The sequence below is a fragment of the Ailuropoda melanoleuca genome, chromosome 1 (genome assembly GCF_002007445.2).
Source record: "Ailuropoda melanoleuca isolate Jingjing chromosome 1, ASM200744v2, whole genome shotgun sequence".
NCBI lineage: Eukaryota > Metazoa > Chordata > Mammalia > Carnivora > Ursidae > Ailuropoda > Ailuropoda melanoleuca.
The window spans coordinates 155,427,948-155,440,432 of record NC_048218.1 but is presented as its reverse complement, the minus strand read 5'-3'; the positions used below and the strand labels follow the sequence as shown (position 1 = coordinate 155,440,432).

Here is a 12,485-nt window from a genome sequence, read left to right as displayed (position 1 = left end):
TCCAACGGAGAAGGGAGTGTTCTGTAGGTTTCTGAGTTTCTTGCAATATGGAGCCTCTGTTTCCTACAGCAGCAGTCTCAGGAACACAAGCCTATACCGGCCTCTCCTTGTCTTCTCTCTCTTCCTGATTCTTCTGCTTTTTGTGATTGCCCTTCAAATAAATCTAATTCCATGTCTTAGGATTTGCTTTTGGGGGAATCTAAATTAAGACAACATAATTATGGATAAAGGCGAGTATATGCAATCCCTTTTCCCAAAAATAATTTCAAGCAGCCATAAATTTGAAAAATGAGTTTGCAGAAATAGATGGTTACCTAATTATATGAAGATATAATTTTAGATCCTACTAAATAAAAAATTAGGCAATTTACTTTTCAGGAAGGGGCATTTTTCCTTATTCAACTGTAAATAAAATAAACCACATATTAACTTACAGCTAAAAAAAATTCTCGTGAAAACATTAACCCACCAGTATGTAAAAAGTCAGCAACTAAAGCTAAGCAAATCTGTTTTCTAACATATGCACTTTAAAAGGCAGTACGAGTTTTGTTTAAAGAAGCGATAGAGGTATGGGTTCCTGTAGTGAGTTTGGGAAGTTTGTGATTATGAGCTCTCAAGTACTTCTGATCATCAGTATAAATATTGTGATACTACTGAAGAGTTACGTTTATTTTTGGCACAGTTTTGCATTTCATCACAGTTTTCCAGTATCTTCAGACTGCACAAAGTTGTACATAAAACAATCAATCATCCCCTTTTGGCTGTTTGGCAGAGACAGCCAATGACTTGTTCTGTCATGAAGTGAATTCATATATATTCATGAGACCCAGAGAAACACTTCATTGTTTCAGATTGTTTTGTTATTTTAGAATAAATCATAAAGACACCATCCCACCCATTGCTGGTAAAGAAATATTTGTCCTATGATCCTCACCTTTGTGGTTTGTAGTGTTTTAACTTGCACAGCTTAGCCCACATTACATGTTATTTTTTTTTTACAGTAAGTTGCATACCTTTTTTAAAAGCACCATGCCTGTGTTCCCTTGTATCAGCAAAAATGAGAAAAATCCAAAGACTGAAACGACGTGTGTCCGAAGTTAGAGTGATTTCATTTTCACAGACTGAGGGATTCCTGGAATAGTAAACTTCCTACAGGTAGATATTGTGTAAGCTTCCAAATTCTAGCAATCTCAAACTGTTTGTGCCCCTCATTTATTTGTGCAGAACTTTCCAAGAATCGGTTGTAAGTACATAATTTTGTATTCTGCCAGAATGCGTGAACTTTAGTGAAAGCCACAGTAGCACCAGCATTTTAACACCTCTGATTAACAGGGGAGGGGATGGATAGTTATATTCAAAGCCATCCAAATTCCTCACATTGTGGTCTTTCCTAATCAGTAATCAGATGCTGGGAAATAAAATCCAGAGACAGTGAATCCCAGAGACATAAAAGCCATTGAACACTCTTACTCGCCACCAACATGGTTCTCAGAAAAGACAGTTTATTGGATCGTCCCTTTGAATTATGAGTTCAGCAATAAGACTTGATTCAAACATTTACTGTCTTGGCTCCTAACAATGGCTATTTGTTTAGGTGGCCCAGTGCCTATTGAAGACTTAGTCAAATTCTTGCCATGGGGATCAACAATGTCTAAGAGGACAAATGGTAACATAAATGTGGCTCCACACAGGACTGAAATCAGACGACACGGGTTGAAATCCTGGCCTTGAATGTATTAGCTGGGAAACTCAAGACAACTTATTGATTTTTAACCCTGGATTTTCTCATCTGTATAATATAGATAATAGTGTTTATCTTATTATTATGTGAGTATGTGCTGGCCGTAAAGTAAGGATCTATGCATTTTAGCTGTTGTTTTTATTCTTGTCAATTGGTGTGCTTAGCTGCAAAATGTTGAGCCCACTCCAGCTAGGTTAAACAGAAAAAGAATTTATTAAAGGAGACCAGGTGGCCCAAACATTTTGGAAGCACAGAGAATCAGACTTGAAAGTGACATGAAAGGGGCAACCGTCTATGTCATATTGTAGAGCAGCTGAGGGGCACGTGTACCAGGATTTACTCAGGAGTTTCATAAATTGTGCAGCACAGTGCAGAGGGAAAATATGAGGCTACGTGTTCAAAAGTTAGGAAAATTTCCATTAAAGACACTAAAATATAAATCTCCTTTTTCTCTGCAGTTTCTCCAACAACTTGTCATGGTGGCTTTTTTGTTTGTTACTTCGTGTTGTTCTGAGCAAAGAAAAACTAAATTTTTAAAATTTTTAGTACGAATTTTATTCCTCTTCATGTCGTACCTTGTCAGTCATAAATGTAGATACAGGAGCATTTGGCTCATATGCTGGACGACCGAAATCACCACAGTTCACAGAAAGTAACCTGTTGACTAACATAATATAATAAAAAAAAACATTAAAAAAAAAAAGAAAGTAACCTGTACATGCATATGTATTTCGTTCTTATCAGAAGAGTAGAAACACTGCCCCAAATTAACTCAACTTTTTATTTTTGATGTGTGGGCATTCTACCAAAGCTCTCTACCTGTGGCCTTCTAATGAACAGGAAGAACTGATAAGAAAAAAAAGACATAGGTTGTCCCATTTGTCCCTTTTCTTCTGTATCAGCCTTTTCAGTGTCATGGAGTTGGCGACCGCAGAGGAATAACATGAGTGAGAAGCTATGAGAAGGTTCCTTGGTTGTTTGCATTTTTGCTGTTGGAAGCAATGTCTGGTTCAAATGGGGATGTGCATTTTTGGAACATTTGCATTTTTGCTGTTTTGGAAGCAATGTCTGGTTCAAATGGGGATGTGTGGCCTCTTGGGGCTGTCAGCGCTCCTCACCCCCACACCTATCACTCTGTAGTAGATGTGAACACATTTATTTTGTCTTTGCTTTGAACCATGCTGGACTCCTACACGTCATGGGTCTACGGAATGCTGTGCTTACTGGGTCAGTAAATGCAATATGCAGATGGGCGGTAAGGAGCTGGGGATGTGCATACTGTGCAAATTATTACATGTACCATAATCTGGGTCGGGGTACTCCTTGGAAGGTTTTATTTTCAACCCAGGAAGGCGTATCCTCACTGTCTGAATGTTCTTTTTAAGAAATTAAATGCTAGTGTCAGCAAATGCATCTATTTGGAGAAACTCACAGCAGGCTGCATGAGGCTAAGCGGAAGAAATGTATATAAATTCATCAGGGTCCTGTTAGGTGTAAAGAGCCTAAGGACAAATGTCATCTGACAGAGTATGTTGCTTATGATCCATAGCTAAATAAAAATTCCCTATTGGAAAAATTTGCAGGAGCTTAAGCCATCTTTGTTATCCCATAAAGTCAGTTCCCAAGGATCTTCTCTTGCAACCTATCATCAGTATATACCCTCAATATACACTGATGAGCTGAACTCCTATAAAAAAAAAATGCCTCCCCTCTAATAACTGGGTTTGAATGTGTAAAGTCATCACAGTAGGCTGTCCTGAGTTCTTGAAATTCATTTTCAAATTCATTTTTCATTCTATTTTAGTCTCATATTATTATTACAAGTCAAATTTGTTCTTTAACTTTTAAGGCACATTAATTTTGTTATGTAACATATTTCACTCTATCTGGTGTATTATTCAAATAAATTACATGAAGAATTTCTTGGCTATAAGATTGTTGGAATATTAATCTTCCTTTCTGTTTTATTTCATCATTGTAAAGTCCTTACATTCTGCATGCTATAACAAAATGTTAGGTCAGAAATACACAATTCCTTTTTTCAGGGTAGAAATACTGTAGATAAACTGGCTTCTATTTCTTCACTAATATTTATCAATTCAGATGATTCAGATGAAATTATATAATTCAGATGCACACTGGGAGCCTACTTTGTTACTTTATTTCTGGTGTGTTTTTAGAACTGACACAAGACCCTATTGCTCAATAACTATTTGTTAGGACAGATGATTCTAGGAGTAACTTAACGAGTGTTCTAATGAAGACGTTAACCCACCTCATAACAGATCATGTCTCAGGTAAAGAAACTTCACAAAACCAGTTTCTCATTTTGGGTTACTAGCATTTTCAATTACATTTTAAGAAATTTTTGAAAAGGGATTAGATCAAGAATTTAGAGAAAGAAAGTAAGAAACTTCTCTGGAAAAGTGGTCACATGGGTGTTCTTTGAAACTGAATCATGACGTTATTGACCACAGCCTTTATAGTCAACATTCTGCCCTTAATCCTCAGGAAAACAAAATGCAGGTGGACTCATCATGGCCCATATTAACTTCCAGACCCTCTTGACGCTAGCTGTGGCCACGTGACCGGATTTTAAGACCAATGAGATATGAGCAGAAGAGATGTGTGCAATTCAGATTGTGTTATTAAGGGTAGAAGAATAAAAATCAATCTTATACAAGTCCCTGTGATTTGGGATTTATAGTATATACGGCCACCTTTTTGTTCTAAATAATGCAATAACCCGAGATAGAATGTTTTTGAGTACAAAAATATGGTAAGAACTCATTAAATTTCCAGTGACCCAAATTAATGTAAGATGGGAATAGTTGACATATATATATATGTATGTACATATATATATGTATGTATACATATATATATGTATATGTATATACATATACATATGTGGGCATATACATATACATATGTATATATATGTGTATATATATACACATAGATATGTGTGTATGTATATGGTATAATAATTAAAGATTTATCTTCCCAATAATTTGCCTCAATTCACTACTTGGTTTTGGAGCTCCAGTTTTCATCAAACAGTTGCCTAAGCTGTCTCTGGCCTTTAAGGGGGCTTGCGTGCCAGTAAGGTGGTCCTGAATAGCTTAGAGAATAAAGTTGATTTCCTATAGGACATGGAAAGACGTAAAGACATTGTTAAGAAAGTCAAGTTACAAAATAATGTGTGAAGTATAAATTCAGTTGAGTAACAAGTGTAATAAATAAATTTACATATAGCTTGGTATGCATACATGCAAACTCGTGTGTGTGTTTGTTCATGTGAATGTATAAATTAATAGAAAACACTTTTAAAGATATATGGAGGGGCGCCTGGGTGGCACAGCGGTTAAGCGTTTGCCTTCAGCTCAGGGCGTGATACCGGCGTTATGGGATCAAGCCCCACATCAGGCTCCTCTGCTATGAGCCTGCTTCTTCCTCTCCCACTCCCCCTGTTCCCTCTCTTGCTCTTGCTGGCTGTCTCTATCTCTGTTGAATAAATAAATAAAATCTTAAAAAAAAAAAAAAGAAGTCCTTTAAAAAAAAAAAAGATATATGGAAAATTTTTATAGTAGTTAACCTCCGGAGAAGGGCAGGCATTTGGAAGGGAGGCAAGAGAAGGTGAAATTTAATTTATTAGTGCATATGTTTTTTGTTTGAATGCTGTATAAAGAATATGCATTCAGAAATTACTTGTGGATTTTATATATGTGTCTGTGTAATGAAATTGAAATATATATTATCAAAATTAAATATATATAATATATACTTATTAAATATTTCTACATTTATGACAAAAGTAAAAGCAAACTCAGGAAAGCTTAGTTTAGTTATGTTGCCTGGGGAAAGAGACTTTAGTTTTTTTACTTTATGGTAAAATCATCCCTAGTTTGACTCCTGGTTCAACAACTTGCTGGCAACCGCTAATGGGTGAGTTACATGCATTATTTGAAAAGCATAGGTTATAATGGAACCTTGGAGTGTGGCTGTTAGTACCGTATGTAATATCACCAGACCATTCATACACCATTGCCTGATGCATTAGAGGCACTCAGTGGATGCTATGATTATTGAGATTATTTTTGAATGTGGAAAACGGGAATGAAATCTTTTTGATATATCATAGTTATAATTTCATGAAGCCAGGTAAAAATTATGGTGAAGGAAAAGAGGAAGTTTGACAGGAAAAATGTAGGCAATGTTTTATTTTTTCTTAAAGATTTTATTTATTTATTTGATAGAGAGAGAGCATGAGGGGGGGCGAGGGGCAGAGGGAGAAGAAGAAGGCAACTCCCCACTGAGCAGGGAGCCTGAGGTGGGACTCAATCCCAGGTCCCCACGATCATGACTTGAACCAAAGGAAGACGCTTGACTGACTGAGCCACTGAGGCACCCCGTAGGCAATGTTTCCAATGAGCATAGTTTGTAAATTAAAAATGTTTTATAACATACATAATGTTATTTTTAAATTAATAACATTATGGATCACATGGAAAATAAAATGAAGAAGTCCTATTCATAATAAAGAAACCAATAGCAACAGACATAAGAGAACCAGGAAAAACTTTAAAAAGAAATCTCTCAATCTTATATAAAGAAGATCAAAAAAAGTCATGTTTAATCTTCTTAGATTGTATATATGGGATATATTTCATTAAAGTAAGTAATTTATAAATTATATAAAATTCCTAAAAATCTGATGTGTTCTAGTATAATGTTATCAGTCATAATTTAAAAATGTATGTCATAAATATATTTGTCAGTTGTGTCATTTGTGTGTGTGTGTGTGTGTGTAAATTCTCACTAGATTCTTAACCCTGGCTATGTGTAAGTCTTTTCCCATTCACAGTTATTGTTTTACTCTGATGCTTTTGCAAATGTGCTCCTGATAAAAATGCTTCATCTTCTATGAGATTTGTGGAAAAAAGCCTGACAAGTACTGTAAAATGAAAGATTCTGATAACTTTAAGAGCATAACACTGAACTGGGTAAGAATTTCTACAACTCTAAAGGAAAACTGATTGATTCATAAAGCTGTTAACCAAAGATGGAGCAAAACAAGAATTAACCACATAAGATGAATGAACTGATGAAAATGTTATGACTTTTATGACTTCATTTAAAACATTACTGGTTCTTTAATGCTTTTCTTTCCAGATTTAAAGTACTGCTTTTTCTTTTCTCTTTTAAGCTATCTGGTATTTATCTTTTTCTCCCTACCTAATCCTTCCAGAATTCAGAAACCTTTATTCTTATTTTTCATGACAATATATGTATTTGCATAAATTCTATAAGAATTTGTTTTCCTTGTAACAAGACGCAATTGGACAAGTCCTTGGCTTGGCTTTCTAGCCTAAAGAGGCTTTTGAAAGTCCCATCTGAGGTTCCTTATGAAAAGTTCCAGCAAGGCAGATTTAAAAGAACCTACATGATCAATGACTATTCTTGCTGTACTTATGTAAATATTCAGACCAAGTTTATTGAAACTAGACTTAATTTGCAAACAAATCAGTGTTACTATAGTTATCTTTGATAGAAATGGGGGCGATTATGAAGAGAAGAAAAATTATGTTTCAGTAATACCCCTTTGTGGATGTCAGATTCTAGGTCTGTTAATTGTCTTTGAGGTTTTGTTTTCTACCTGTAAACTGGACTGAATCATAAATTCTTAGAATTTCCTCTAATATTTGCCTAGAACTTTCCAAACTAACATTTGCAATTTTCTCCCACACTTTTGACTTGGAATCACTATAAAACTAAAACTGTCATTTTCCTGAAACCATGCAAGGTAAAGCTAGACAGCTTGATATAAACTTTAGAGAAATCAGCACAACAGCTTATGTGTGGACAATCTTTATGCTTGTTGCTACCTGGCCATTTAGGAAGATCACCAGGGACATTTATACTGCAAACTGGGGAAATCTGTCCGATGGTCACTGTCTGTGCTCACTCTCTCTGAAGATGCTTTGTATTTTCTGACATCTAGAAGTTTTCTCAACTGGCTGCTGTCCAAACTCAGAAATGGAACTTTCAATTTGTTCAAACTATTAACCTTTGTTTTTCTTTTGTTTCCATAGAAATGCATCTTGTTAAAGTACCTGATTGGTCCCATCATATAGAGGCCTAATCTAGGTGGAAGCTTGTCTACAACACCATCCCTTTAAAAAAATATCCTCATATTCATTCTGTCCCAGGTAATCATGAAGATATATGGTTTCTAATACATCGTGTTGTGCCAATGTAAATAACATTTAAAAATCATAGTTCATTTGAGTTATTTGATTGTGTAAATCTTGGCTCCTGGGACTCTTTGCTCTGGGGAATTTTTCAATCCTTGGCTGCTGTTCTTATAGGCATCATATTAACCTCTCTGGTGCATTGTACACTCTTGGGTGCTTTAAGTGCCTGTCGGCAGCTGCTCAAACACCAAGTGGTATCCATCAGGATTGAACAACTGGATGAAATCAACAAGAACCACATGAATGATGAAGATGGTGACTACATGGCCCTCTGGCCTGATGACTCAACTAATGGAAAGAGCGAGTATGTGACTCTCGAGCCAGGCTACATCCATGGTGTAACCGAGCGTAATGATGAATGCTGCTCTGGTTGGTCCTAGTCTCAGCCTGCCACCAGGGGAGAATCATTAACATGAAAACATGAAAACAGAGACCAACCTTGAAAATTCCCTGAGCAGACAAAACCAGTGTAATCTCATGAACAAAGCTTAATTTAGCCTATTTTCCAAGACTAACGTGACCTGGGCCATTTCTTGCTGGTGCCTCTGAAAATCAAAAGCAAACCTTCAAATGCTTCTCAAGACTGGTAGGAGGTAACCTCCGACCAGTTCTTATCACTTAAGAAAATTCCGATTATTATAACCAATCGCTGTGAAGAATAAACAGTCACTGCTTCCTTACTGTGCACGTGGCTTTGTAACAAAATAGCCCTAAGCCTCATTCCACGTTTTGGTTTGCGTGTTCCCCCTCTGCAGACTGTCTTTTCGATGTGTGCACAGTAAAATTTCATAATTACTGCTTCGGGGCCTCATGGGTTTCACTTTGGCTATTTCTGAACTTTTGACAATTGGCACTTCTCCCAGTTACCCACTGGAAGTGGCCTCTGGAAGGGTGAGACCCCAGAGGAGCTGCTGGCTAGAAGGTGTCCATGCAGTCCTCACAGATGGGCCACAAGCCCATCCTTGAAAGGGCAGCTGGGGGGTGCACCTTCGTGTCTGCCACGTTCTGGGGACAACTTGACAAAGTAATTTTAAAGCTGAGACTAAACAAACAAGAAGAGCCAACAAATTTTTGAAAAAGGAGACTAATGAGAACAGATTCTCTCTGTCAGGTATTAAAACATATTTTAAAAGCCTCAGTAATCCCTGCTAGTACTGTCATGGGGATAGACCGAAAGCTCAGTGACACAGCTCTGAAGGCTCAAACTATGTCCTGCTCACCTAAATATTTAGTGCATGGTTGTGGGACAGCAGTTTTGTTTTTTGAGATCCTCAGAAGGTGAAGGCAATGATATAATTCATGAATATCAGGGTACTGTCCGGTAGACTTGCTGATATTAGGGTTTCTAAAAAAAAAAAAAAGAAAGAAAGCAAGCCTGGATAATTTCATGCTCATAAAAATGTCCGTCAATGGAAGCAATTAGGTCGTTGATGTAAGATCTTCTGGGATGACGATATATAAGCCCCAAATCTTTAAGAGTCAGCAGAGCTGGAGGTCAGCTGTTCCTCTGCTATACCAAGCCTGTGGGTGGAGTGTCACCAGTCACTGTGAGTCCGGGGCGGAAACCAAGAAAAAGCACCTGGATACAGTGCACCTGCTCCTGTTCCGTGGGTCTTCGCATTTACGCACATTTAGCTAATTAAATCATAGTTAACAGTACATGTGAAGAAGAGTAGGAATATGAGGCTTAGTCTCTTCTTATTAATCTAGAATTCTCTTGAGACTCTGAAATGTTAAGGGACAAAATCAGTGGGAAAGGTTTAGATATTCAGTAGACTTTATTTAAAAATTTACTTAAAAATCTTTTTTTTTTTTTTTTTTCCCCGAGAGGCACCTGGGTGGCTCAGTCAGTTGAACGTCCAACTCTTGGTTTCAGCTCAGGTCATGATCTCAGGGTGGTGAGATTGAGCCCTGATTCGGGCTCTGTGCTCAGTGGGGGGTCTGATGGAGATTCTCTCTCTCTCTCTCTGCCCTTCCTCCTGCGTGCATGGTCTCTCTCTCTCTCTCTCAATCTGTCTCTGAAGTAAATAAATAAATCTTTAAAAAAATATTTTGAGGGGATGGAACATAACAAAAAATATCACTACCTGCACCCTATCCCAAATAAACTTTTTAAAATAAAGTCTGTGAATCACGAAGAAATAAAATATACGTGTATGTTTATCTGACCCTGGTGATAGGGAAAGCCTTTATAAGCTTGAAGATATAGCTAAAAGATAAAGATAAAATAAATTATATACGTGATCATACATACCTATGCCCATACACGGACATAGATTAAATCTTACTTGCAAAAATCCTAATGATTGCCCAATGGAAGTGGCCTCTAAGCAGAGTCTAAGACAAAGATCCGCGTGTGGGTAGTTTATCGGGAAGTGTGATCCAAGATAGCAGCAGTGAGTGACAGAAGGAGGAATATAGGTCCGCAGAAAAAGCGAACGTGAGGACATAATCCAGTTTGCTGCCCTCTGTGTGTTGGATTACTCTATCCCTAGAGATGTTCTGAGAAGACTCCAAATATCCACTTGAAGTTAAAAGGAAAAAGTTCCACTGCCCCCAGACCTCCTTTGTCAAAGGTCGCAGTAACCAGAGAGTATTAATTCCTCCACATTTTGAGGTTGCAAAAATGAGTACCAGTGCATTCCTGGGGGTACACTACCATGAGAGAGAGAGTCCAGAGCAGGAAGCAAGAGGTTTGGGACGAGGGTTTTAGGTGGATGCTCTCAGGCTGCACCCAAGGGAAGCTGGGTGTAGCCAGCCAGGAACCGGGCTCCATAATAGTGGCTGGAGTAGGAGATGAGGCTGGAGCCCGAGGGGGCGCACAGGAGTGCTCAGTACAGCGAACAAGTAAAACCATCAGCACGATCATGTGGCAAGTGAAAAAATTGAAAAAATACTTTCTATTCATGATAAAGCATTAATAACTTTATAGGTAAAGATCCCTTATAAATACATAGAAAGAATAAAGTAAATACAATTTAAAGATGAAGAGGCAAGGTGTAAAGAAAGAAAAAATCGGACTCCAAGCATGAAAAATGATCCCGTTCGTTGACAGTTTTAGAGATGAAAATGCAATATTTAAGATATACAATTTTCTCCTATTAACTTAGCAATTCAGTAAAGAAGTATTCTTCTCAGGTTTAGGGTGGATCGAAAAAAATGGGCACTTTCACACGTGATTGATGATTATCTAATAGAATATTTCTGAAGAACAACCTGGCATTATTCACCAACGTGCTAATATGAGCACATACAATAATCAAGGAATCATTCTTTTTATTATACTTTCAGAACTTAAACTAAAAAAAAATATGGAATAATTTGCAATATAAGTAAAAATGGCCAATTAATAAATGAAAAAAGCACCGAATGCAATAGTGAGCAAAGAAATGAAAAAATGTAGTATTTCTTCCCCAATTAAATTTTAAGCTATTCTTTATCAATTAAATATCTGGGATTTAAAAATTGGCAATGCTAAATACTTTTAAAGCATATGTCAATCATACCTCAGTAAAGTGGGGGTTTTTTGAAGAAAATAATTTCTGTCTTTTTGAAGATAAAACCGCTATTGAAATATCCTGACTCTGCCCTCCCTGCCCCTCTTTCGTCCCCAAGAGGAGAGCTATGATTTATGCAGCAAGTGTTTCTTCCAAATCACCTCCACTTTACCCCCATCTTGGTCTCCTCTTCCCTCTCCAGTTCTCCGGTCCTCTTACTTCTCCCATTTCCCTGGCCTTTTCCATTTCTCCGTTTCAGTTTTTCTTTCTTTATGGTAGTCCTAACCCACAGAGGTGATGGTTCAACCCTCAGCTTTGGGCCCAGCCCTGTTTCCAAGCCTGGCTTCTCTCCTCAGTCCTCCATTTGATTTGAGATGTGTTCACTCTATGCTAAATATTTCTAAATTTAAAATTCTTCTACAATCCCTCAGAGTTATATATCTAAAACCCCAAGCCAGTCAGTGTCACTTTGCTCAAAATTCTTCTAGGCGTCCACACTGACTTTATTATTTTTTTTAATACTTTATTTATTTATTTGAGAGAGAGAGCAATCACAGAGGCAGAGGCAGAGGGAGAAGGAGGGTCTCTGCCGAGCAGGGAGTCCGATGCGGGGCTCGACCCCAGGACCCTGAGATCATGACCTGAGCTGAAGGTAGATGCTTAACTGACTGAGCCACCCAGGCGCCCCCACACTGACTTTAGAATAAGATTCAAAATCCCTAGGCTGACAAAATACGGTTATTCATACTCTCGCAGTGCTTATTTCTCCTGCCTCTCTTCTAACTAGTCCATGGGATGCATTTCAAGGCAAGCAAGATAGTCTTAGTTCCTAAAACGTGCTGTGCTTTCTCTCACTGCCAGACCTTAGTGCACACGCTATTTCTTCTGTCTAGAATACTGCAACTCACTTGCTTTTTCCTTTGCCTGTTTCTATTTATCCTCAATGCTTCGCTCAGAATTCGCCTCCCCTGGGAATCTTCCTGGTCCTCA

General features: G+C 37.6%; 1 long non-coding RNA gene across 1 annotated transcript in view; it reads left to right on the top strand.

Moving 5' to 3' along the window:
* Nucleotides 1-7,963, top strand: part of LOC109489334 — a 33,481-nt gene extending 25,518 nt beyond the window's left edge. The window contains exon 3 of the long non-coding RNA XR_002142286.2: nucleotides 7,837-7,963. This is a non-coding gene — a long non-coding RNA (uncharacterized LOC109489334). The remainder of the gene's footprint in view (nucleotides 1-7,836) is intronic.
* The last annotated feature ends 4,522 nt before the right edge of the window (nucleotides 7,964-12,485 follow it).